Source organism: Schistocerca americana, chromosome 10, assembly GCF_021461395.2.
Source record: "Schistocerca americana isolate TAMUIC-IGC-003095 chromosome 10, iqSchAmer2.1, whole genome shotgun sequence".
In the NCBI taxonomy this organism is placed as follows: Eukaryota; Metazoa; Arthropoda; class Insecta; order Orthoptera; family Acrididae; genus Schistocerca; species Schistocerca americana.
The window spans coordinates 178743134-178768698 of NC_060128.1; the positions used below are offsets into that span (position 1 = coordinate 178743134).

Here is a 25565-nt window from a genome sequence, read left to right on the forward strand (position 1 = left end):
AAATGAAGAAAAATTAGTGCATCGCGCATACAAAATATAACAACTTTGATGTGAGTTAATGAGTACTTAATGGTCGCGTTGCAAAAAAAACAAATGTCAGTCTTGTAGAGCAAGAGTTTCTCTTTTAGGTGATACTATTCACAAGCAGATTCAGGCCAACTATTTTTTAGTAATTGGCTTGAAACTTTGGTAAATTTTACCGTTTGTGCTGACACTGCCTAATTTGAAGAGATACTGCAGGGCGACCATATGGCCTGGATCATTGCAAATCCGGCTGCATTATGTCTAGCACAAGCATGAAGCTTGGCCAAAAGTTCAAGTCCATATCTTCAACTGCAAGGAAATCATTGCAGTCTTAATATTGGTCAAAATTTGTCGCGTTGTGTCACGACAAATTTTGAAGTATACTTTGAGTCGAGTTATTTGACCGGGGTTTGCATGAGTAATGTTATACATAATTTCGTTGGAATCAGCAAAAAAAACTGTACAGGGTCGCATCTTACTAACCATTCTTATGAATTAGTTTCGATTTTATTAGACTCCAAATATGACATTTTTTTTATGTTGCATGCACACGGACTAAGTACACTTCAGACAAGGGGGTCTAGATCAGCAGCTATTGCAGCTAGAGGCCTGAAATCTTGGGAAACTTACTTCAACACTTGACTAAAGCTACAGTTAAAATTTGACGAAAATTGGAGACCATGATGGTGGGAACTTTTTTCAGTTTTAGACCACTTGGTGTGGAATGACCCAGCCACTTGGTCATGGTTGTGCTTCTGTCTTACCTATAAAGATATTCAAATTTATCAACACTCTTAAATTTTACGTAATTTGCCTTCCTGAAACTTGTTATGAAGTATGTGTTGCAGGTGGGCAACTATTTCTCTGAGCAAGTGATGTCTAGCGGGTTCAGGATTGTATCCTTGCTGTGATATGCGAACCTCCTTCCCAGCCTGAGCATCACCTGTGGGATGAGGTATTTCTCTGCTGCGACACATGTCAGGTACTGTACACAGAGCAAGAGTGGCTGCCAGACACCTGCCTATCCACTGCAATTGTGAGTAAACCCTTCAGTTCATAACCCATGTAATCAGTATGTCATCTGTTACTAGCAAATGGAAATCAACAAAATTTACTGTAAAAAAAACTTTTTGTTGAAAGGGACAACAGAGCACAACTTTAAAGGAGTGGTAATTGTTTAAGTGATAACTATCAACCGGTAAATGTAGCATCTATCTTTGGGAATGATTATATGTATAAAATTACATTATTACTCACATTTTGCACTGTAAAGTTGGTAACTGTTTCATTTAAACAATGTACCTGGTATTTCACAACAGAAGTAATAAAATATGTTTTAAGTCACTGATACTCAAGACTTGTAGGTAGGACATGTTCTGAGGCTTCAGGTGGAGGGAGGTGTTGATGGTGAAAATCGTAGAGGGAATGAAGAAATGAGTACAGTAAGCAGATTCAGAAGGATGTTGGCTGTAGTAGTTACTTAGATAAAGAGGCTTGCGCAGGATAGAGTAGTATGGAGAGCTGCAGCAAAGCAGTCTTTGGACTGAATACCAGAACAACTCAAAACAAAGTAAACATTTCTGCAGTACTTTCATTATGGTCACACCTATCAGATATAAATGTCTAGTCTGTCCCTTTATAAACAGCTTATTCGCTTTCCAAATTGAACATTGCCAGATACTGTAAAATACAAGTAATAGATAATAAAGCTACCTGGCCCTGTCACTGATAGTTCATCTGGGTACAGTTAACTACATAATTGTATTTATTAAATAATTTTGCATTTTCATATTTTGAGCCAGATTTCATGCCTAAATTCGTATTTATCGGCAGTTTTATTTTTTCTGGTCCCTAGAAACAGTAAATAGTAATAAGGCTGAGTCGAAAGTCCATAAGACTAGGAGCTTCTAACACCTATTCTGTTATGCCAAAAAGTGGGAATAAGAGGAGCGATGCAGATTCAGCACTATGAAAACTGCTGGAGAGCTTAAATTTTTAGCTCCATCAATACATGATGGGCTGGGACACTTCATTGTCTGAGGATTAGGATAAGCTAAAAAAAATATAGCAGTAAGAGAAGAGATTTTTCCATTACAATATGTATAATTTTATTTTTGACACTACTGGTTTTGGACATTGTCCTTCCTCAAGCATGCCTGAAAACATAGCAGTATGGCACAGCAAAAAAATCATATAATTAGTTGTAATTAGTCAGACAGTGTTACACAAAGGTAATATTTACCTCTAGTAACAGGTGGTTACATTGTCACTACTTTAAAAATCTTGGGAGGGATGGGAAAGATAGTGGGCAGGACATTTCTCATTTCAGGGCATGACGAGAAGTAGGAGAAACCCTGGTGGAGAATGTAATTCACTTGCTCAAGTCCTGGGTAGTACTGAGTTAAGAGGGGAATGCTCCTCTGTGGCTGGACAGTGGGACTTTCGGAAGTGGTGAGAGACTGGAAAGATAAGACACGGGAGATTTTTGTTCAGGGTTTGAAGGATAATTACAGCCTGTGTAGGCTTTGGTGGGGGTCTACAATTAAAAATTGAATTTTGTGCTCTTTTGAAATAGGCTTTCTGTTAATTTCCACGTAGATTGGTCTCTTGGGTCGAGCTATGTGACTTCGTTTGCCCACTCCTGATACCTGTTGGCTTTAACTTAGGCTTTTATCTGTCTTTGCAGCCTGTTAACCAATTTTTGTTGCTGGTAATCATCTGTAATCCGTGCTTTCTAGTGATAGTGGCTGATTTGGCCATTTGGGGCAAAAGTGTGAGATTTATAAGTGCTTGTCCCCAGAGTTTGAGCACTTTCCCCCCTCAGTGTGGCATTGTTGGGCCAAGTGGCGTCTGACACATTTGCTGCATTTTAGTTGGTTGATCCAATTGTCTGTGGGGTGGTCAAATTCGTGATGGCGAGTGCATTGGGTGGGCTGCACTGCTCTCGGTCTTGATGGTTCCACTGTATGTATGTAGTAATTAAATGTGAAGTGGTGTAGGAGCAGGTAGTTATGGGTGTACAGATTGTGTGAACAAGCGGTTCTTACCCGATGGCTTGTTGTCGCTATGACCATTGACTCTGGTCACTTTGATAACTAAATATCTGTGGAGTTTTACTTCTTCAGATACCTCGGCACGTGTGACATCATCTTCGATGTTTTTGATGACGATAGTTATGATTGCAGACATGGGTTCCATATGTGACCTTGGCAGTTTGAGTCTTCGTGGTAGCAGTAGCCCTATTTGGCTCCCTGGAAAGCTATTTATGAGGAGTCTCGCCAAGGTATTCATTAAGGTGAGCACGGCTGCTTTTTTATAATTGCGTTGCCCTTTTGTTTGGTGATGACATGGGAAGCGTAACATACACATCATTGTGGTCCAGAACCACTCGGAAGTGACCTCAAAATGACGTATACGCAAACGCGCTGCACACTTCTTCGACGGCTAGAGATCCGTGGTCGAATCAAGATGGTGTGGCTTTTGGCGTCTTTCTTCTCCATTCTTTGGAAGTTGATAGCTCTGCTAATGGGAGACCACCAACTTCAGGAGTGGCTAATTGCAAATCTTGCACACAGTTGCTGAGTGATCCAAGTACTTTTGGTTATTCTTTCACTGTTGCTGCAGTTGTATGTGAGATTATAATGTGGTTACACAGCTCCCTAGCTGCAAACTGCTGCAAAGGAATATTCGGGGTTTGAACGAGATAATCTCTATTTGCTGCCTCGACAGCCTCCTCAGCTGCTTCAACTGCCTCCTCAACAGCTTCGTCACTACTACTGCCTTCATATGAAATTACTGAAGAGCCACTTCTAAAGCCCACCCCATACATTTCATCAAGGCAGATTAATGGACTAGTCTTAAAACTTCCTGGCATTTTATCAAAACCCCACTCTGGGTAAAAAATTAAGATTGCACAGAAATGCTTGCATGGGTATTTATATCTCCGAAAATCTTCACATGTGCAATCTGGTACATCAAAGTTTACAACATAATTACAGTTTTTGGACTTTGCACTCTCCACACAAAATGAACCATCCAATCTCCTACTCACTGATCTTGCAGTTAACTCAACTTTTGCTGATGCATGTCGCTGCATGACATGTTTCACAAACTTGTTTGTTTTTTTATGCAAAAACTGTGGAACATCTTTGTTATAAGCTTTGATGGCAGAATTCTGCAGACAGTACTTTCTAATTAGGCTTGGAAGAAACTGGTTTATTATAACCTTAGTAACCCCAGTTAAAGTCCTGTCTGAATTGTGTTTAAGGAAAAAATGTTTTGCAACCTTGTTCATGGCTTCAACTCCATTTGTAGTGTCAATAGTTGCAAATCTGCCCTTGTCCTCATACATTTTCACCCATCTTTCACATACTGTTAGCCATTGCTGTTGAAAGTATGACCATGCACGCTCATTTCTCCGAGAAACCTCATGCGTTCGCAACTCTTCTACGCGATCTCTAAATTCTCTCTCTGTTGGTGATTCTGAAATTTCTTGCCACATATCCAGAAATGTCTTCATGTCATTTGGTACACGTAGATTATCCTTTTTTTTCAACCATCTTCCTCATGCCTGTTTTCGATGGAAAAGACACAAGTAAACTTTTGTCTGAGGGAATGCTTGCTCAATTGCATTTATCTCTGACTCCGAGAAATCAGTAACCCAATAGAGGGGATTCCAATCCTTGTTCCAGTCCTTGAAAATGTCTAGTGCTTCATGAATGGATCTTGCATTTTCAATCTGAATAAAAAAAAAACCGACAACCAAATAGCCCACATTACTCTTCACAGCTATAAAAAATAAAGGAATATCATATGTTGTTGTTGTTTTGTATGTTGCATCTATCAAACAACTACCCCCATACTTCTTCAAAAGATCTCTGCCAACTGCTCTGATAGCAAAATAGTAATGGTTTCACTTCTCCATTGGCTCCCGTACAATGTCTATAATAAATCATGTGATTGCTCGAGTCTTTGTGCCACTCATCAACCTGATTCTGCAGTCTAGTCTCGTCAAACAATACTTTATTTGTACCATAAAGGGTCCGATAAATGTGACTGTAAATAGTTTTCTCTGTGGGGTAAAAGGTAGTATTCATTTGACCTAGTATGTGTGTCCCAGTGAAATTGATTTCAACAAATATGTCTAGAGCCAACTGAATGACTTTGAGTGATGTCATGCCACTGAGTAGTAAGTTTTTGATTTCCTTTACAAGTGAAGGATGTATGTACCCACTTGCTTCAACACTTTCAGTAGCATGTGTGTGTGCACTTGCTGGGGAAGCAGTCAAATAATAACGTAGATAGCTCTTAGGCGGGCATGGCAATGCCAAATCTTTCTGTAGACTTGCAAGAACCTGTAAGACAAAAATGTAACAATTATTTAATTAAGAGCATTAAAAACAATAGATTTTAAAGTATACCGTCAACTGATGATGTAAAATTTTCTCCAAGCAGAACCCAAACTGGATACTTACTTTTGCCTTGGTATCCCTGTATTCAGTTGCTGAGTGCATACTGTAATCAGGATACACCCTTATACACTTCATATTTAAAGTTGCTGGGCAGTTGGATTTTCTAGTATCCATGATTCTCAATCTCTTACGAGGAGTCACATGGTCTTCCTAAAGCGGGTAAAGAACTACTATAAAATTTATTAAATAAACTCTCCCTGTAACGAACTTGTTTTATGGAAAGTAAGTATATCTTAACACAGCATGATATTACCAAGTGCTCAGGTACACTAGACTCTTTACTTTTATAGTATTTTGGCCCCAAAACACAGTGCCTCGACCACACACACTCCACTGCAAATGCACAACCAAAAAAGGGGATAGGGACATGTCCCTGCATTTGCTTGAAGAAATGCTTTGTTTTACCTGGAACAGTTAATATATTTCTCACAGACAAAAAAACATTGTTATTGTTAAATAACTCACATATGTTATTGTTAATTAACTAATACATTGTGAGAAAACATTTAATTCATTTGACAGGTATTGTCGAAGTTCTGAACTGATGGAAGCAGATTGTCTATCTACTTTACATAGTACTGGAGCAAAATTTTACAGGATGTCACACCTATTGTATCTAGCAAAGAAATGGAACTGTCTGACATGTGCAATGAGGATACCATACTGATTTCGGGCAACTGAAGTGCTTTGTGGTTCCAATAAATGTGGAATTAATATTCTTTGTAAACAAAGGAGATGTGAAGAACACTTGCGTAGAAAAATGTAATTACTATAAATGTGGAATTACAAAAAATAAACTTAACTAGGAAGACAATAAAGCTAAACATGCCTGTCAATAGGTTCAATGAGCTGACTACTGTTTTACATATCAACACCACAATTATCGAAAACCATAGAAACCATTTCAACATGAACACAGCAGTATAGATTCGTTAAAATTATTTGTTAGTTGGCATCTGTCACTTGTTGTTAAAGTGTTGGCACACCGGCTGCTGCTGTATTATAGGCAACAAACAGAGCAGGTCACTCAGCAAGTGCTGTTCAATTTAATTTTCATGTTAAAAAAAGTAGGTTTAGCTCAGTAGAGGCAGAGCACAGGTTGGGATTATGAAAGGATGGGAGACGTAACTCTGTGCAGTGTGAAGTGGCCATTATGAAATGACATGAATGACATGCCCTGCTGACAACTGGTTTTGGGGTGACCAATGGCATAACTGTTGCAGATGTGACATTTTATAGCCATGAACTAATTTGATAAACTAACCACAACAAGATGGGCAGTATATCCTAGAAATGGCTGTCAGAATTCTACAGAAGAACTGTTAATTGTACTCTGTTCACAACAATTAATACATTTAATGCCATGTGACCACAGGCAGTCGCAGTAGTCTCACACCTAATGCTGTTCCGTGACCTGGCTTGGCTTGATGGTGAGACCAATATCCGAACACTAACGCAGACATTGATCTTAAGAATGCAAGTGATCAAAGCCGAACGTTACAATTTAATGTCCAAAAACAAGAAGTGCAGCTGCAGACCGTATTTTAATTTGCGAATTGTAACACTTAAAACAGGGATTTAAAAGAAAGTGTGATTCGTTAAAACCAAATTTCAGGAACACTGTTTTTATGGTGTTATCGCCAGGACCAACAAAAGTATTCCTTAAAATCGGGTTTGTTAATACGGGGTTTTACTGTAGCTTCAAAAATTGGTATGTCTTCACCTACCTTCGTCTTTCACATAATACAGTACAATTTGTCTTGCCTCTTTAGTTATACAGACTTGCCCTTTAATGTTTAGAAATATTGTTGTCTCTTGCATTGTCATCTACAGCTTAACAATTCAATCACGAATATCAAGTGTAACATATTTTTACCTCTGCAGTGTCATTCGAAAATATATACAGAACTTCTGTATGTCCTTTTCCCCTCAATCCTGTCTGAGGGTGACACTCTTTTTCACCTCTACTACGGAGTGGGCATATCCAGAATCTGTGCCGGGATTTGTCACTGTGGTACGCTTCCAGTGCTTTGCACAGAATGTGGATGCACCACACTGTTTAATTTTTCTTGTATTTTGCGTGGTAATGCAAGTTCAGTCACAGCTGTTGTAAATGACACACGCGAGGCACGGGCTACAGTATTGTTGTGCACACCATACTGCATATTGTGGTACTCTCACATCAAACCATTCCTGACATTTCCTTTTTGTCCCTCTTTCAAACAATTTGCGTTTGGTTAATCATTTTGGAAGGGGTTTATTTCAATAAATGATGAGGGATCCTAGGCGGGTCCGCCAAATGTCAGGGGTTTTAACAAGAATGCTTTTATTTGTTCACTTTCCCTAATGGATCGGGTTGTTGGCTCTGGCTGAAGGCCTGTTATGAGACCCAACCTGTTAATTAAAACAGATGCTCTACTAATTTTGATTAATATTTAATAACTAAATAGTGATCAGGGAACTGATCACTACTAAACAAACAAGGATAGTATTGAACACATTTATTGAACAGTAATCTTCCTAACATCAAACTGAACAATGACATACATTTATAAGTGATAAAATCAAGCTGGTAATGGCAATTGCCCTTAAATTCCAAAACTAACTCTTAAGGTCGGATAACGCATCTGTACGTGTTATTTTCTACTCTCTCCCCTTGTCAGACGGAATAAAATAGGTCTCACAAACCTACTTTAGTTACCAAATTCCCAATAAGGGCGTGGCTGGAAAACTGGGCTCCGGTAATCACAGGCGTGCGTAATATCAGATTAAATGCCGAAGCTGAGCATCACGTTACCAAATGCAGTGTCGTGGACAGGTCAGCAAGCTGCCGATGGCGTTTGCGTTGTCCAGGAGCCTCAGTTGTAACAAAAATGAATTTATTTTCGCGAACAGGCTTCCTGTTCGTAAACTCCCATTCAAAAGCTAATTCTGCTTTCACACTTGCTCAGACAGGACTCACCAGCCCAAAGGCGGAATCCAGTAACGTCTTTAATAAAGTTTGCCACAAGGAAATTGCTCTGCTCCTGTCTGCTTTCTGTGAGACAGTATTCCCAACCGTAATTGGTGGAATCAGCCTGTCTCTAACAGTAAAAGACAGTTCCCCTAACTGAATACTAGTTTCAGTTGCAGCTGGCAGACTTATGCAAAGGCCTGCACAGCACACTGAAAAGAATTTACTCTCCTACAGCAGAGCTGAAAGCATGACGTCTGCTCGCTACAGGAGCTAAGACACTTCTCCCTGATAACAGATCCAAACAGCTGCAAAAATCAGCACCCCCACACTATTTTTCGAGCTGGCCAATCCCGTGACTCTAGACCAGCACAGTTCGCTCCCACTATTATTTCCTGGCTTCTTCCAGCCAATCAAAACATTCCACACCTTACTGCGCCTAGAATGTTCTGGAACAAACTGAAGCTCCGTTCAAAATTGAACCCGCCATTCGTGTGTCTCTGTTCGCCCTTGTGTGGGAAAAGGTCATTGCTCTAGCTTAACCGCGTTTCTTAGAAAGCCCCAGAAAACTTTAAGACTCAAGGGAAGGCTCCCTTAGGTGCCAGTTCGCCTCGACATAGTGGCGTCGGCGTAACGCCCAGCGCCAACGAGGCGCCGTTATCTGAAGGCCTGCCTCTGTTGTCCACACAATTGGTGCCTACCTGCTCCGGCTGCGCGTCTCCCCCAGTGGGACGCTTTCGCATGTTGACTCGTAAAGGTCGGTTGTAAACTTCCGCACCCCTCTGCCCTGCCTTTGAGCAGTGCCACTTGTCCGCTCCAGCCAAACTCTGTGAAAATATCACCTGAACCCGACTTCATGCAACATTAGAATTTCTTAAAGTTAATCCGTTTCTTATGCCATCTGATACTCCCTATATTAATTTCAATAGACTGATTGCCTGATATATAACATAACAGATGTCTAACTTGTCTTTGCAACAATTATTATACAGGGTGATTCAAAAAGAAAACCACAACTTTAAAAATGTGTATTTAATGAAAGGAACGTAATATAACCTTCTGTTATACATTATTGCAAAGAGTATTTAAAAGGTTTTTTTTTCACTCAAAAACAAGTTCAGAGATGTTCAATATGGCCCCCTATAGACACTCGAGCAATATCAACCCGATACTCCAACTCTATAGCATATCAGGCGTAACAGTTTGGATAGCTGCTGTTATTTCTCGTTTCAGATCATCAATGGTGGCTGGGAGAGGTGGCCGAAACACCATATCCTTAACATACCCCCATAAGAAAAAATCGCAGGGGGTAAGATCGGGGCTTCTTGGAGGCCAGTGAGGAAGTGCTCTGTCACGGGCTGCCTGGCGGCTGATCCATCGCCTCGGGTAGTTGACGTTCAGGTAGTTACGGACAGATAAGTGCCAATGTGATGGCACTCCATCCTGCTGAAATATGAATTGTTGTGCTTCCTGTTCGAGCTGAGGGAACAGCCAAGTCTCTAACATCTCCAGATACTGTAGTCCAGTTACAGTAGCACCTTCGAAGAAAAAGGGACCAAAAACTTTATTGGCTGAAATGGCACAGAAAACGTTCACCTTAGGTGAGTCACGTTCATACTGGGTTGTTTCCCGTGGATTCTCAGTGCCCCATATACAGACATTGTGACGGTTGACTTTCCCGTTAGTGTGGAAAGTTGCTTCATCACTAAACACAATCTTTGAAACGAAAGATTCATCTGTTTCCATTTGAGCAAGGATAAAATCACAGAAATCGATTCTTTTAATCTTATCAGCTGCAGACAGTGCTTGAACCAATTTCAGACGATAAGGTTTCATAACTAACCTTTTTCGTAGGACTCTCCATACAGTTGATTGTGGAATTTGCAGCTCTCTGCTAGCTCTGCAAGTCGATTTTCCTGGGCTGCGAACAAATGCTTGCTGGATGCGTGCTACATTTTCATCACTCGTTCTCGGCCGTCCAGAACTTTTCCCTTTGCACAAACATCCATTCTCTGTAAACTGTTTATACCAACGTTTAATACACCACCTATAAGGAGGTTTAACTCCATAGTTCGTTCGAAATGCACGCTGAACAACTGTCGTCGATTCACTTCTGCCGTACTCAATAACACAAAAAGCTTTCTGTTGAGCGGTCGCCATCTTAGTATCAACTGACGCTGACACCTAGTCAACAGTGCCTCAAGCGAACAAATGTACAACTAAATGAAACTTTATAGCTCCATTAATTCGCCGACAGATAGTGCTTAGCTCTGCCTTTTGTCGTTGCAGAGTTTTAAATTCCTAAAGTTGTGGTATTCTTTTTGAATCACCCTGTATTACAGTAAGGTGCAAAATACTGCTACCTTACAATTTGCATTGCTGTATTTGCAGCAGATTTCATCTTTTCCAGACTGCGTGGACACATTAAAAAGCACTGCAACTGCATATTCCAAGTCGCTGCTACGAGCCATGTTGGCAAACGAACCTGTCTGGAAGATGAAGTTTAAGTGCCTTTCAGTGGGGCCCCCCAGGGTTGGATCTAAGAGTTTTATGAAGGGGGGCGAGCTTAAATTTGCCACCCCTTCTTCACCCCCACTCATAAAAATTAAAAATTTTTGAGAGTAATTTGGGTAATTTATTTTGAAATAGATGTCAGTATCTGGCAACATTAACTTATTTTATTAAATGAATTAAGGTCAAAGAAAACAAAAACATAAACAATTTTAAAATTTACAATAATATACCATAAATCTCGTACAATAATCAATTTAAAACTTTGCTGGCTTGAAGGATGTGGTTATGAAAACATGCAAAAGAACAAGAAAGACATAATTGTTAAACTGTGGAGGGCAGTTAATTTAGGAAAAACGAGAATTCATAGTGTTTTTGAAGGGAAAGAGTCTGTATTACATTACATTGAAAAACAGTGGGATCCAGGGCATTATAGATGGGTAAAAGCTTTTAAGTACACAGACATGCTTGCCAGTGTAAGCACAACAAATGGTGCTGAAGAAATGAACAGGTTGGTGAAATATTCACACCTTCAGCAAAGTACAAATTCAACATTAACAAGTTTTATTACAGTTTCAGTCCATAGTTACCTCCCAGGTCTTATCAAAAAGTATTTTAAATTAAATTCTGTTGATTTTAGTGCAGTATCAGTAATGGTGGTAACTACGGGATTGTTTCATGTAAAATGTGCAGGAACTGAAGTCTTATTGTATGGTAAACTTTGAAAAACCTGATCTTGTCCAGATTATTGAAAGTTCAACTATCTATGCAAGAACTTCTGTGCCATTTTCCATTTCTCAGAATGGGGATTTCACAAATTGGCGCACAAAGCAGTTACAGTACAAAATCTAGCACTCCAACACATGGCTTCCAGGATACCAGCAGAAATCACAAAAGAAGCAGCACATTCCTGAAAGAACAAGAGGGGTATATGATCTGGTATGCTTCTCAATAAGTTAAAAAAAAGTTTCATTTCTGTTGATAATGATAACATTTATGTTTCCAGTTGCTTTAGCACTTTCTCTATTGATTAAAGCCCTGTGGATTCTTCATTAACTCCATACCTGTAACACAATAGAGATTTCAATTAGATTGGTTAAAAACAGTTACTTAAGCAGCATACAAACAATACAACAGCAAAAATGGAAGCACTGAGGTAGAGATGTGTGTGAATACTTTTAAACGTCAGCTACAGCGAACATGTTAAGATATAGGCAATCTTTAAAGCCACAATTTTACTCACTCAAGCTGCCAGATAACAATAGGCTGGAAGTATTTGCAAATAACATCAACAGTAACTACTTATACACAAAATTGAAGTAAATATTTTTAAAGCTGCATTTACTTTGTTACACCTAGTCAATATGCAGCGTCAGTATCTATGTGCAATTTGCTTGCAATTCTTTTGCAAGTGACAGACAATTCAAACGATTTTTCACATACTGTGTGTGTAATTGAATTTACTCACGTTATCACATAGCTCCATATTGGTGTGTTCTGAAGTAGCAGCATCACAGAACATTCAGACACTTTGCACTCCAGTTAGTGGTTCTTTGTACCTATTGAACAGCTCTGCACAGATTACAGTAAATGGAATGCACTTCGAATACTTACACCTACTGCTAGCAATGAAAGTTGTAAAAAATGAACATCACCAGTAAAATCTGAATACTAGGAAAAAAAAATGTACCCTCTACAGTTTAATCTTTTAACATAAGGCTCATGCCAAATCCACATTATACATAATGCCAAAAGATTTATTATGTATAAAGCAAAGCCAACAGCCTTGGCCGAGTGGATACACCGGTTCCCCTCATATCACTGAAGTTAAGCACCACTGGGTGTGGACAGCACTTGGATGGGCGACCATTCGGTGCCTCACATTCTGTTGGCTTTTCAGAGTGCACAAGCATATTTCTGTCACTTTGAAGTTGATGCTACTGCTAATGGAAGGCCATTGTCTGTAGGGTTTGATGACTCTACGTCATGTTGCAAGGTTGTGAGGTATTCAATCATTTTATTAGCTGTTTCATTACTGCAATTGTATGTCAGATTTATTAAATTCATACACACTTCTCTTGCCCGTTGATGCACTGCTGAATTACCATCTGATGTTTCAGGAATGTGCTGTTCATTTGTTCCATGACTTCGGCTGGTATCCTGCAAGTCATTTGTTTCAGTGCTGGTTTCTGTACTGCAACTGCTTTGCGAGCCAAACCCATGTGTTTCATCCAAGCAAATCAATGGACTAGTCCTATAACCGAAATTCAATTTGTGAAATGGAAAATGGCACAGAAGTGCTTGCAAGGATACTTGAACTTTTGAAAATCTGGACAAGAGCAATCTGGTTTTTCGAAGTTGACCGTGTAATGAGAGCCTTTGTTTCCTGCACATTTTACATGAAACAATCCCGTAGTTACCATTGTTACCGATTCTGCACTAAAATCAACTTCCACTGATTCATATTGCTTCATTACATGCCCTGTGAAGTCGGGCGTCTTCCTATGCAGGAATACAGGGATCATCTTATTGTATGACTTAATGGCAGAATTTAATTTACAATACTTTTCAATGAGGCTAGAGAGGTAACTATGGACTAAAACTGTAATAACACCTGTTAATGTTTTATCTATACTTTGATGAAGGTGTGAATATTTCACCAACCTATTCATTGCTTCAGCACCATTTGTTGTGTTTATATTGGCAAACATGCCTTCGTGCTCAAAAGCTTTCACCCATCTACAATGCGCCGGAACCCATTGTTTCTCAAAATATTTTAATGCGGACTCCTTCCCTTCAAAAACATGATTTTTTCATTCTTTCTAAATTATCTTTGTACTGTTGCGAGGAGGATGATGCTGCAACTCTTCTCCACTGATTAACTATTGTCTCTGTCTTCTTGTTCTTTCACATGTTTACGTAACCACCTGTTCCAAGCTTGTTCCCTGTGAAATGAACATAGATACACTTTAGAGCAGGAAAATATTGCCTGAATAGCATTTCTCAGATTCTGATAAATCAGTTACCCAGTATGCAGGACTCATGTCCACGTTCCACTCCTTGAAAATATTTAATGCTTCACAAATGGATTGTGTGTCTTCTACCTGAACATAAAAAAAACGTACAACTAAATAGCACACATTTGCTTTCACTGTTATGAAAAACAGTGGAATGTCATACTTGGTGGTTTTGTATGTCGCATCAAGCAAGCATACTGTTCCATACTTTCTTAATAATTCCACTTGCCACGCAGTCTGGTAGCAAAATAGTTGCTGTACCTCTCCATCTACCTCTGCACAAGGTCTAAAATAGATATTGCCACCTGACAACTCTTTCTTCCACTCACTAACTTTCATCTGCAGAGCATCCTGATCAATTGTTGTCTTTTTCATTTTCAATATAGCATTATACATATGATTATAAATCGTTTTATGTGGGGGATAAAACATTACATTGCCACGATCTGGCATGGTGGTTGCACTGAAATTTGTCTTGACAAAATTGTCAAGATGTAATTTGATTACCGGTACCGATCTTGTTCCTTCTTTAACATTTCCTATTTCATTTGCTAGCATAGGGTGTATTTCTGCAGTAACTTTGACACTTTCTGTACTCTGTGTGTGTGTGTGTGTGTGTGTGTGTGTGTGTGTGTGTGTGTGTGTGTGTGTCTACTGGTGAAGCAACCACATGAAATCTAATAAGAAAGCTTGTGGGCTGATTTGGGGACACCAAAGCCTCTCTCAGGCTTTCCAAAACCTGTAACACAATAGACTTAATTATAGCAGATAAATACTAATGGTCTCAAACTGAATGTAGACAACCACTGATTAAAAAATATATTCAAGTATGTTAAAGTTTAAACTCACCTTTTTCTTAATATTAGGATGAGCCCCCTCTGACTCAATTGAATATCCAGGGTATACCCGGATACATTTAACAGAGAATGTAGCTGGGCAACCACTTTTTTTTGTGTCTAACAGTCTCTTCCTGGGGTTCATATGGTCAGCCTTGAAGTAAAAACAAAAATTAATTAAAAAACATTTTATTGATTCTGGTCAATGTGGTTTAAATGTTTTTTCCTCCTTACTGTGCTTTCAAAACTAAATGTTCCAGTGTAAACAAACGAAAAAACCATCTACACAGTTAGAAATGACTGGTCTAGGACTTGGCTACAAACTGTGTGAATAAAACTACACAGAAAGAATTTTAAGTTAATTGGCAAATATGTAATTGACTCCAGCATAACAACTAAGGATGAATCTACACTTGCCTCCGTGATGAAACCAATAAAAACAGCAACTCAAAGGTACAAAAAAGCCTACTCAAACAGACTGCTGCTAATCACGGAAGGTATTAAAACAGGTTTAGCATAGAATATTCATGCAGGATACGTGGTCAGATAGTTAGCTTGCAATGCATTGCTTCCACAATACAGTTACCATGAACCCAAATCCAACTCCAAAACCAGATATTACAAATTTTACTATACTTTTATTGCGTCTAAAATGAAGTCCACAGTGCCAAACAGCAACACTGACATTGTTATGTCAGTTGTCAAAACCTTTACTTATCCTATCTAAAATGAACTCCACAGTACAACAAACCAAAACTCAATCACATAACTAATATCAAAAAGTTAACAGAATCAATGATGCTAAAGCAATACCTGCAGTACCTACCACCCGCAATCCAACATTACCAAACACTAACAAGAAAACCCAAGAAATTCTTAAAATCCTGCATAATCACCAATTTTAATATATGCGAGGGTGGATCAAAAAGTAAGTTGCACTTCCACATTATGGCCATTTATTAAACCACACATACAAATGCTACACGGCTATGACACACTCAACTACACCATCAAATGACTAATAAAATATGTAAACAACTCTGAAACAAACATCCAACAAGTGTGCACCATCAAATACTGTAACATGCCAGCTACAAACATAATCCAGCTCATAAGCTCTGCACCACCATGACATTGTCAGTTACACCATTAATCAATGCACTTGGGTCTAATCCCAACTTTTGGTTGACCTCACTTAGTTAACCACACAGGCCAGCATCTGCTGTGGACTAAGAGAACATCTCAAAGTGAAGCTCTACCCACATCAACCACAAAAGTACATTAGCTTGGACCTCAAATTATCAGATTCATAAGAGTATTTCAGTAACATATTCAACATAATGCAAAATAAGGCAAAGACAGACTAAATAAACACACAACTACTTTTCCACTGTGGAGGAAATCCACAGGCTTAAAGAAGCCAGGGCCATATTTACTAAAGGGGTGTCTAGACAGAACATATGATTCCTTATATTTAGCCAGCAGGCCTAAAACTTAACTTGAGACTAGATTTAACCAGCTACAACTTAACAGGAAAAAACAATGCCATAATGTGAGTCAGCATAGTGTCAAATAAAGAAAGCGGTAATAAATTTTTGTAACAGATGTTAGCTAAAACAAGACCTATATATTACAGTAATTTTGAAGAATCCATGCACTGGGCTACATATTGATACTCTTGCCAAGGTCACACTTTATCATCAGTGTTTTCAATTTTTAAAAGATCACATCCTAACTTCTCCCATGAAAAATTTTTGTTCCCTCTCCTTAAAAATTAAAAAAACAATCTGCGACATTGGCTGAATTATTGATATGTAGCCCCACACATGAATTCTTCAAAATTACCTATATTAACACGTTCGCTGCCACTGTAATTGGCCTTACGTTGCCACGTAACCAATTATTTTCTTAATAGAATCTCAAACTGTATGGCTAAAAGTAATGTAAAATGTATTTATTTTATAAGTAAAAGATAAAATTTACTCTTGTGGATTTTTTTTTGGGGGGGGGGGGGGGGGTCGCACTAAGGCGTCAGTGGCATATCAGGCCACATTCTGTAGCGGGTGGCCATGGACGCGCTAGTGCGTCTCTTTTATTTTTCCTGAAAATTTTGACAGTTTAGAGTAATACATTTTTATTTTATATTCAAAAATAAAACGAAGCATGCTACTGACAAACGACATATTTATTGAACAAAAAAAAAAAAAATAGTGGAAACAGCATTCAAAAACAAACACAAGATGTTGAAGAAACTTCTGAAACACAATGTATGTCAAATCTCAGAAAAGATACAATCAAGAACTTTAACGATTACACTCAAACAAATAAAATAAATACAAAGTTCAAGAATAGTACCTACACATAACTGTCGGAAAATGAAAGAAGAACGAAAGTGCTATCTGCCTTTAGAGGTGGTGAATAACACAATTCAAACAATACCCTGCTTTATTTGGGCAATCTGGACAATCGTAAATCGTGTCTGTCCGTTGTCTCGGCTGGCGCATGATCTGCACTTTTTTCTCGGTGTTTTTGATTTTCCAGTTGATTCTCGTTTTACCACAACATGTTGGGGATTTCTGACTGGCCGTTCTTCCTGCTTTTGCGGCAATAGTGCTCTTACAATACTGTGTCTGAATTCTTGGAGGGGCATTTTTGTGCCAGAATAATTATTATGTACGGCATGTGCGTTTGTCCGCATCTTTTTCATAACACGGGATAAAAAAGTTTTTGTACCAGCGTATGGTTTTTCGTTTGGAGAGGTAATATGATAACATCTGATCGTGCCGATCAACTACCGACATAAATTTATTGTAGTTTACAATGGCCAAGGGCTTAGATTTCTTCTCCTTTATTTAGTTTTCAAACTCAACCATTTCATTTGTAAATGCGTTAGAAATGTAGCAAACCTCCCTCTTATCACGCCAGTTACCTATCCGCAAATCTGGCATGGGCTTCACCTTTTCGTAATTTTGCTTTCTGTATTTCCTTGGATGTATCCTTCCTATTCGCCCTCAGAGTTCCGTGCAGTGAGTCTTCTTATCCAGGAGCAACTTAGCCAATGCGAAGCTATTATAGTAATTGTCCATGTACACGTGGTGACCAGCACTCAACTTTTCATCCAGTAAATGAAGAACAATTTCTTGCCCTTGGCCTCTTCCTCCTAAATCGTCCAGCATGCCAGTGTATACCGCGAATTTTAGTACCATTCCAGTGGGAGTTGTCAAAATATATAGCTTTATGCCATATTTGTGCTTTTTATTTTTGATGTATTTGCGGAAAAGTAATCTTCCACGCCAAAGGATCATTGATTCGTTCAGTGACAGTTCCCGTCCAGGGTAGTACACTTGGCACGTCCTTTCATTGAAAAAATTGATAACTAGTCGTATTTTATACAACCTGTCGGATAGTTTTGGTCCGCCCTGTATTGGATTTTCAGAAAAATGCAATGCACATATTATTAGAAGAAAACGATTTCGTGAAAGTCTATCGGCAATTCCTTTCACGTGAAGTACGTGGTCCTTTTTCCTATAGTCCAGCAACTTCCTCGTCTTTACATTTCCCATGTGCAGGAAAATTCCCAAGAACGCTAACAATTCGCCAACCGCCACATCTTTCAAACAATTTATTCGTGATTATTCTTTGGTTCCCACAGAAAGGAATAATTCAATTGCGTTTGTATTTGTTCCTTCTACAACTTTCAATAGAAATTCGTCTGTCAGCAAAAGACGAAAATAATGTAAGGGAGTGTTTCCTGTTGGTTGAATTAGCAGTCCCTCATTTTTTATAAACAAGCAATTTACCATTCCAACTGGCTCGCTTTCCCATGCAACACTTGTATCAGCTACGTTACCACTTGTTACCACTCCTTCCCTTCCCCTGTCGCTTGGGTTCACAGCCATTTACAGTCTCATCTAAAGCAAACTCGGCTCCGTCAGACTCCTCACTGGATTCCACGCGTCCTCCCCACTGGCCAATTCCGTTTCCGAATCGCTTGCTTCTAATATTCGTAATAATTCCGCATCCGTTAGTTTTTGTACGTTTGTTGTGTCCCTTATTTTACGTTTCTCAGGCTCTGAAGGGCCTGCCTTGTCACGATTGTTTTCCATTTTCAGTCCCACAACAGAGAAAAACTGCAGGGTAAAAAAGCGAACCGCACCCGTAAAAATTAAAAACAATACGTTCTTAGAGTGCCTGCGCAATAAACTTTACCGAATGGCTGTGTCCGACTAAACTGTGGTGCCTCGCAACAGCTGAGTCTCTCGACGCGCAGGCGCGTCCACGGCATGTGCACCAGTATCGGCCGGACGCGCTGGTGCGCCGATGGCAGCGAACGTGTTAATGAAGTAATTACACAGCTGAGTAGCCTACTATTTCAATTTATATGCAAATTACAAAAGTATTTGTTGTTAATTACCAGTGTTTAATATTGTTAATTCACCTGTTTTGAAATACTGTACATTTAATTAAGCACAGTATATTGACAGTGATAAGACCAAGTCAAAAAATCACTGTATTGTGGTGACATCGTAAGAATATTTGTTTGTTTTGTAGTACACTTTTGATTTCATCCATTATATAAAAAAAAGATTATTTTATAACAGACAATATTTAATAATAGGACTACCCACAAAAATCAGCTTCCAGCATAATTGCAATCTTAATTCTTGCAACCTAATAATGCAAGATAATAAATGCTTCTGGTATGCATACTTTTCTTAGTTTGTACTACGAGGGTTGTTTTTTAAGTAAGGGCCGTTTTTTTTTAAAAAGATACAAATACTTTTGTAAAAAAAACTTTTATTTTCTGATTCTACACACTTTTACCTATTTTTCTACATAGTTGCCTTGTTTATTTAAGCACTTGTCATACCGTTCAACTAAGTTTTTAATTCCCTCTTCAAAGAATTCGGCCGCCTGCTCCGACAGCCAAGAGTTCACGGCCGCTTTCACTTCATCGTCTTCATTGAAGCGCTGCCCGCCAAGATGGTGTTTCAGGTACCGGAAAAGGTGAAAATCGCTAGGAGCAAGGTCGGGGCTGTATGGTGCATGGCCCAAAACTTCCCAACCAAGAGAATCAATCAAATCCCGAGTTTTTTGAGAGGCGTGAGGCCTAGTGTTATCGTGCAGGAGCAAAACTCCTTTTGTCAGCATGCCGCGCCTTTTGTTTTGAATTGCTCTGCGGAGCTTCTTTAGAGTTGCACAGTAGGCATCTGAGTTGATAGTCATTCTTCGTGGCATAAAGTCCACTATCAAAACACCGCGCCGGTCCCAGAACACAGTTGCCATAATCTTGCGCTTTGACAGCGTCTGTTTGGCTTTGACCTTGACAGGTGAGGTTGTGTGTCGCCATTCCATAGATTGTCGCTTGCTTTCGGGAGTGATATGGGATACCCATGTTTCATCTCCAGTGACAATTTGAATCAACATGTCATCCCCTTCTTCCTCGTAACGAATCAAAAAGTCCAATGAAGTGGCAAATCTCTTCCCTTTCTGGTCCTCTGTGAGGAGTCTGGGTACCCACCGAGAACACAGTTTCTTAAAGTTTAGGTTTTCAGACACAATTTTGTACAAAATCGATCTTGAAACTTGTGGAAATTCCAAAGAAAGAGTGGAAATTGTGGATATTCTGTCCTCACAAATCTTTGTTTCGACTGCAGCCACCAAATTATCAGTGATCACAGAGGGCCGGCCTGAGCGTTCTTCGTCATGGACGTTTTGACGGCCATTTTTAAACTCTCTAACCCATTGACGCACTTCACCTTCACTCATTGCATTCAAGCCATAAACTTCTGTTAACTGACGATGAATTTTGCAGCTGATAGGCTTCTCGCAGTCAAAAAACGTATCACTGGCCGTATCTCACACACGGTGGGCGATTCAATAATCGTAAACATTATAGTAGCACAGCGATGCGTACACGTCAGCTACAGAGCTGCAACTTGCATCAGTGTGAACGGGAAGGATGCCGACAAGTGGCGCGGTGGCTTGTTGCGGTGTCCGTGCGAACTACGGGACTATACGCGCGAACGGCCTTACATAAAAAACAACCCTCGTATAAGCTATCGGTTAACAGGGTCTACTACTAGGCTGATGAAGCATAGCATGATGTTACAAACTAGGTGATCTGGAACAGGAACCCCTTTCTTTTCTTTGTAGTACTTCGGGCCAAGAATACATTCCCGGTGACTTCCATCTTCCACTGAGAAAGGATATCTGAAAAATCGGATATCCACGCTCCCACTCTTAAGTCTGAAGAAAAATTTTGGACAACCTGCGAAATCGGAAATAAATAAGTGGTTGGAAAATTCGACAAAACTATGAATATTTATTTCATTATGGGTAACTAATTAGATTATCTTCTTAAACAAGAAAACATTAAGTACTCAATTTGCATGTTTTCATGACCACATGGTACGATATGAGAACAAACTATTTTAACCATATTTCTAAATTGTAACACAGTTCATCAAAACTAAAATAAAATGAGACGCTTATTCACTTACTCCTTGACGCATCTGAAGATTTTGGCTGTTGAGTGCTTATTCTCACCGAGTACGAATAACCGACGCACTTCAGCTGGGTCAGAAGTACATTAATTTCTGCTTGAGATTCACAATAACCACGCAATTGCCCGTCGTCATCGATGCTGAACTTTTTCAACTTTTCTCTCATGAGTCTCTCGAATGCTGAACACGTAATTAGAGACGAGCAAACGAAAAACAATGCACAGGACACAAACACAGTACAATACACGATTGGAACGCAAAACACATTTAAATGAATAGCGCAGAGCACAGCGCTACTGTCACAACCTCTCGAAAGTTCACAAAAGTCGAAGTCGATATACGGTTTCTATCGTTTTTGCTTTAGCATGTATGCGTCATAATGTCACATCGTATCCAAGTCCGGTGAACATAGCATCCTCCATTTTCCCGCCAAAAGGCGCCATTTTGGATCACGTCATGTGCTGTTGCAAAGTCTACATGCCGCCATCTTGAATGACGTCATCGCTGCCATCTTGAGTAAATTTGGCAACAATGCAGTGGCCTCACACTCTTAGTCCCACTACTACTGGTTCTTTATACAATTTTAGTTTATATTGTTACTATTGAACCTGTGACCATCTACTCGCATTAACTTAGGGAATTATACTCGACTTTGCATCCTGGCTGCTAATATACCAGGCCCATAAGAAATGGTGTCTATATTGTGACCCTTATTTGATTAACTTAGTAAACAAATTAATTGTTTTAGAAATGTCCCCAACATAAACTGGTGAGAGTTTCTCTAAGATAACACGTTATGTGGTGGTTGATCTCAAAGCTGTCACTCTAGCAGCTGGTAGCCTGTCTAAATTCAAATTGCAGATTATTTCTGTCTTTCATTAAATTTAGAAGATCGAACTGAAAAGGCTTGCCAGGTTTAATTGAACTGAATAAGATATATCCTATCCATTTCATTTATCATGTGTCTGGGGAAATATTTCTTAATACATTTATTTTCTACTCTGATGAAAATATTTTAGAACACGACACATTAGAATTTCTCTTCAGTTACAAAAATTGTTTGAATGAGCATTAAACCTCTCATGGGTAGAACAATTACAAAAGGAAAACCCTACACGAATAATTTCATCATGGTCTCATAACACACACAATACATAAGTGGGGCCACACCGTCTTTAGCGAGATAATACTCATTCATTCCTTAAGACTCACGTATCATCATGCATGAATTACACAATACCACAGTTTAGGGGTTTGACCACAATCATTGTACCACATCTGCAAGACACTGTACTACTCAAATTACTATACTGTCGCTATCAGCAGGCAAAATGACTCTTAATTAAATGTTGGAGCTATCAAAGCACATACACAATTACGTTATATGAGAGTGTTAACTCAATGTCTTTTGGTGGCCATGAGCATTCTTTGCCATATTAATTTTGTTACTTTAATTTAACACAATTTGTTAGCTCACAGCTGGTGTAATGCTGCATGAAAAACACTACTAGAAATTTAGTGTAAGCCACTGTTGAAGGTAGAAAACCTCAACCAAAGAAAAGGTTCTGCGAAAAATGTTACAAAAATTTTTTGTAGATTTTACAATAATTTACACGCCACTGTCTGTTTTGATTGAAAGCAGTTAACTTCAGTTTTAGCATTGCAAGAGGGTATCTATTCTATGTATGCCACTGGCCATGTGGTCGAACAACTACTACAGTAAAAGTGCTAAAAACACACACCCTTTTCAATCCAAATTCATATGAAGGCATGCAAAATCTCATTTAAAACGTATGAGTAAGAAATCGTGAAAGCAGAAACGCAATTATTGGGCAGATGCATGGTACTGGTTATGTGCTGGATTCACTTTCCAACACTTACTTTCAGTAAGAAAGAATTAGAATTTATTCTGGTTTAATCAACGAATGCTGTTAGATGAGCTGATTGATTTGCTTTGAATGCTGAAAATTTCACTGTAGCAACGACTATTAGGCTGTAAAGCAAGTGCTACGCTGAGGGCGCAAACACATTGTCGATCATATGAGATCAAAGAAACTACCTCAAATTCATATTATATTTAAGGGGCTCCGGAACGCCCTATACTTGCAATGTTAAAATAACGCTTATAAATTACATCTTTCCTCACAAAGTATTTGAGGTAGGAAGTTGAACGTTTTACAGATTATTTATTGGAATATGGGCTACAACTTAACACAGGGATTTTACAAATTTTTTGTTCAGTTACTAAAGATGATTTTTTTCAATTGTAATGAAAATTCACATTTTTTGCAATTTTTTATTTATATTAAAAAATATACAGTTTTTTGGAAAAAGGCTGTGTTAAATTATGCAGAAGGTACTGTGTAACATTTACTGAAAGTTTGAAACAAATATGTTTGGAAGATCCTTAGAAAACATGTAATTAGTATGAGAAAATAAAAGTTTTGGGAATCGAGCGACAAAGATTGGATTAACTTTTTAGTGCATTCCAGGTCCATAGGATGGATTATCTTCATTCTCTGCAAACTCCTCCTCCAGCTTCGTCTTGTTCCTCCTCCTGTTTACTCTTGCTTGTATTTCTAGACCCTTTACAGCCCTGTCTGCAGCCCGAAGGCGTTCCTTGTCTAAAGCAAGCATCGCTCGTACCATGTTAGAACCTATCTTCATTCCCATATTTCTAAATACCTTGCCCCTTACAATGTTGCCATCATTGAAAGTCGCAACAGCATCATACACACCAAAGTGAAGTGTTTCTATTCCAACAAATACACTCCTGGAAATGGAAAAAAGAACACATTGACACCGGTGTGTCAGACCCACCATACTTGCTCCGGACACTGCGAGAGGGCTGTACAAGCAATGATCACACGCACGGCACAGCGGACACACCAGGAACCGCGGTGTTGGCCGTCAAATGGCGCTAGCTGCGCAGCATTTGTGCACCGCCGCCGTCAGTGTCAGCCAGTTTGCCGTGGCATACGGAGCTCCAGCGCAGTCTTTAACACTGGTAGCATGCCGCGACAGTGTGGACGTGAACCGTATGTGCAGTTGACGGACTTTGAGCGAGGGCGTATAGTGGGCATGCGGGAGGCCGGGTGGACGTACCGCCGAATTGCTCAACACGTGGGGCGTGAGGTCTCCACAGTACATTGATGTTGTCGCCAGTGGTCGGCGGAAGGTGCACGTGCCCGTCGACCTGGGACCGGACCGCAGCGACGCACGGATGCACGCCAAGACCGTAGGATCCTACGCAGTGCCGTAGAGCACCGCACCGCCACTTCCCAGCAAATTAGGGACACTGTTGCTCCTGGGGTATCGGCGAGGACCATTCGCAACCGTCTCTATGAAGCTGGGCTACGGTCCCGCACACTGTTAGGCCGTCTTCCGCTCACGCCCCAACATCGTGCAGCCCGCCTCCAGTGGTGTCGCGACAGGCGTGAATGGAGGGACGAATGGAGACGTGTCGTCTTCAGCGATGAGTCGCTTCTGCCTTGGTGCCAATGATGGTCGTATGCGTGTTTGGCGCCGTGCAGGTGAGCGCCACAATCAGGACTGCATACGACCGAGGCACACAGGGCCAACACCCGGCATCATGGTGTGGGGAGCGATCTCCTACACTGGCCGTACACCACTGGTGATCGTCGAGGGGACACTGAATAGTGCACGGTACATCCAAACCGTCATCGAACCCATCGTTCTACCATTCCTAGACCGGCAAGGGAACTTGCTGTTCCAACAGGACAATGCACGTCTGCATGTATCCCGTGCCACCCAACGTGCTCTAGAAGGTGTAAGTCAACTACCCTGGCCAGCAAGATCTCCGGATCTGTCCCCCATTGAGCATGTTTGGGACTGGATGAAGCGTCGTCTCACGCGGTCTGCACGTCCAGCACGAACGCTGGTCCAACTGAGGCGCCAGGTGGAAATGGCATGGCAAGCCGTTCCACAGGACTACATCCAGCATCTCTACGATCGTCTCCATGGGAGAATAGCAGCCTGCTTTGCTGCGAAAGGTGGATATACACTGTACTAGCGCCGACATTGTGCATGCTCTGTTGCCTGTGTCCATGTGCCTGTAGTTCTGTCAGTGTGATCATGTGATGTATCTGACCCCAGGAATGTGTCAATAAAGTTTCCCCTTCCTGGGACAATGAATTCACGGTGTTCTTATTTCAATTTCCAGGAGTGTACAATCTTGGGGATTCTCGACCATATAACACTATTTACACTTTCATTGGGGTTTTGAG

At 40.0% G+C, this 25565-nt stretch overlaps 1 long non-coding RNA gene across 3 annotated transcripts in view; it reads left to right on the forward strand.

Annotated features, from left to right (window-relative positions):
• The window catches only part of LOC124552537, a 154803-nt gene that overhangs the window by 11671 nt on the left and 117567 nt on the right, over nt 1–25565 (forward strand). Inside the window, exons 2-3 of one of the 3 annotated variants that reach the window (XR_006967927.1) lie at nt 873–1060; nt 20969–22017. This is a non-coding gene — a long non-coding RNA (uncharacterized LOC124552537). Of the gene's footprint in view, nt 1–872; nt 1061–6017; nt 7088–20968; nt 22018–25565 lie in introns of those variants that run through there. The other 2 variants (XR_006967926.1, XR_006967928.1) reach the window with 2 other exon arrangements.